The sequence below is a fragment of the Aulonocara sp. 'chitande type north' Nkhata Bay genome, linkage group LG18, assembly GCF_057382095.1.
Source record: "Aulonocara sp. 'chitande type north' Nkhata Bay isolate Kocher_YH1m ecotype deep benthic linkage group LG18, A_spYH_male_GT1.1, whole genome shotgun sequence".
Lineage (NCBI taxonomy): Eukaryota > Metazoa > Chordata > Actinopteri > Cichliformes > Cichlidae > Aulonocara > Aulonocara sp. 'chitande type north' Nkhata Bay.
Window position 1 is genome coordinate 40,891,437 of NC_141361.1, and position 2,772 is coordinate 40,894,208.

Below are 2,772 nucleotides of genomic sequence, written 5' to 3' on the forward strand. Positions count from 1 at the left end.
GCCAAACAGTTACATTTATTTCTGTATCTCAATAAATCATGTTGAGTTTTTCCACGTGATCTCTCCTTATTGAATTACTTTTGTAGATAAGCTTCAAGCTAGCAAGCAACAATACCTACATCAAATATATTATCACCAGAAGTGAGAAAGTGTCTGCAGCTCCAGCTGTGCTGCATGTATTAAAGATAACGTCAGACATTGTGTGGGGGTCATGTCTGACACAGGCTGTACAGTCACACAGATAAAAGACAGCAGTCATGTTTCTAATAATATAAATGAAAACAGAAAGATTATGAAGATAAAAGCTGTGAGACTGCTCTAGGATGACTTGTTATCATTACATGAAGTGATTTAGAAATAATATGTAAGCTTTCAGGGCAGCGCTCACAACTTATTTAAACTGATTACCTGATGGGGAGCACACACAGATATAGAAACATATAGGTGAACTCTAAGAAGAAAACTGTGTTGATATTTTTGCAGAAAACTATTTATTTACACTTTTATATTTACAATCAGTTTATATTTATAGAAACAAAAGAAACATTCACAACTAGAACAAAACTGTCTTATATACAAAATCAACTGTTTCTCCCTTATTTACTGTTTTCTTCCACCATACAGCCAGCATACAACCATGCTATTAGAGGAACATCACTGGAACGTGGCCAGAACACACAAAAACAAGAACAAGACAATATATAAAAGTTCAAGTTCAGGCTCAGCTTTGCAGAGAAAACAATTGTACTCCAGTTCTGAAACCTTTCATTTGAAAACCTGTTTGCTCCTGAAGATCCTCTGGGTGTGGACCCTGCTGCTGCTGCCACAGTGACTAGTTATGCAGAGACAGAGGCATATGAGACAGAAACAGACTTAGCCATTATCACGTCTGACATGTAGTAATAACGCAGTACTTACAGCTCTGCATGTGTACTTTTACAGGTGAGATGCTCGGCATTGTGTCCTCCAGGTTTTCATCCTCATCCATCCCTGTGATGGAGGCAACAATTAGACAAATATGTACTGAATTTATATTTCATGTCAACAATGTTATTAAAATATTATTAAAACAACTTACCAAGAGGTTGTTTAGTTGGGGCGTTTGTAGTAGCAGGCGCAGACTGCTACTTCTTCCGCAGGCACTGCTGCAGCTCATGCAGCCGTGTTCCTTGACTGCAGCTCTTCCTCATGATAAGGTCTGCATAGCCGTCACCTCTGCCGTCCCAAATCTCCTTCCAGGTGCTCTTGGCTCGTGAGCCAAAGCCAACCAGCTGATCATCCTCAGAGGCTTCTGCTGCAACACTTACTCTGCTGGTCTCGTAGCTCAGAAGAGTTTTTATCTCTGCAAAGCTGAGGGCTTACTGTACAAATGAATGCAAGCTCTCCTTGCCATGCCCTTCTTCCACAGAGGTCCCTGCAGCCTCTTGCTTCTGGAGATCTTTGATCAGGTACATGGTGTCCCCGACATCATTCTCCAGAAGCCACCGGAAAGATTTCCCTTTATATTTTCCAAACTGCAGGATGTACTCTCCCTGCACTTCCTTCATGTCAGAGGCATCCCCTCCTCTCTGATAGATGACAGTCAGAGCATCGTCCTCCCTCACAGGTGCAGACTTGTCCTGAAGCTTGGGGTCATTTTTAATCCTTCGAGCTTCTTTTGACGAGTCCTGGAGAAGGTATCCAAGTGGCCCCTTGTGGAACGCCACAGAGATTTTCCCTGGATATGGCGCAACTTTCTTCTGCATCTTGACATGCAGTGAAAAAATAAACAATTATATTAAACAAAATTGATTCCAAACACAAACAAAGACATTCCAGGTTATAATCTTGCTGCTGGGTTTAGACAGCAGGATGCAGGAGAACGAGACACAATTTGAAAGAACATTGACAACATTTGTGATAAAAGTGTTTTTTACTCCAGGTATAACAAACTGTTCTGTCTGTAAATAAAAACCTTTCATGGTTGAATGATTATTGGCATATCTGCAAAATTTGTGGTAACTGCTTAGTAGTCATGGCACATAAGAATTGCTGGTAGATTCCCGCGCGGGAGCCTGGGATTGTTTAGCTAAACGGCCTAAACCGTTTCTCTATGGTAGTGCTAAACCACTACGGGTGTAATATACTTTTGGCCACTACGGTCTTCCGGCGCTGTTGCGAGTTTGAGATGCGGCGGCACTTTTAAAAAATCTCCTCTTTTACGTTTCGGGAGAGAAAATAAGTAACTCAACGCTCGCAACACATCCCAACGCTCCTCATTCATTGATCAAAGGTAAGAAACGTCGTTTGAAATAAGAGTAAACCAACAGAATACATTTACAGGTGTATATTACAGGTAATAGGTGTGTTGCGATTGCATTTACGAAGCATCCATCGGTCAGTGGTTACACTGAAATCATGCAGTTTGTGCTTTGACCTCCAGAGGGCGACAAATCAGCACAGACAGAGAGCTCCATTCAAACTTTGCTGCCATCAGGAATAATTCTTCAAATATAATCATCAGTGTTTGAGCAGTTCTGATATCAGGGACAATCTAGACATGTGTGACAATACTGAACGTGTCACATGACACACCTTAAACATCATGTGATCCACTCTCAGTCTGCACTTTCATTCATGACTTCAACAGGTTGAAATGAGCTTTGAACAAACATCAGTTCAGTGCTGAAATATTCAAACGCTGCAGGAAGAAGAACAACAAAGTGATGACAGATGTTTGTGCTTCAAACTGGAAAACCAGCAGAAATAAATCACAGCCTGCCAGAGGTTTAG

General features: G+C 41.3%; 1 pseudogene; it reads right to left on the bottom strand.

The window, feature by feature from the left end:
* Positions 1-588: 588 nt before the first annotated feature.
* On the bottom strand, positions 589-2,070 carry LOC147309267 (uncharacterized; annotated as a pseudogene).
* Positions 2,071-2,772: the final 702 nt, after the last annotated feature.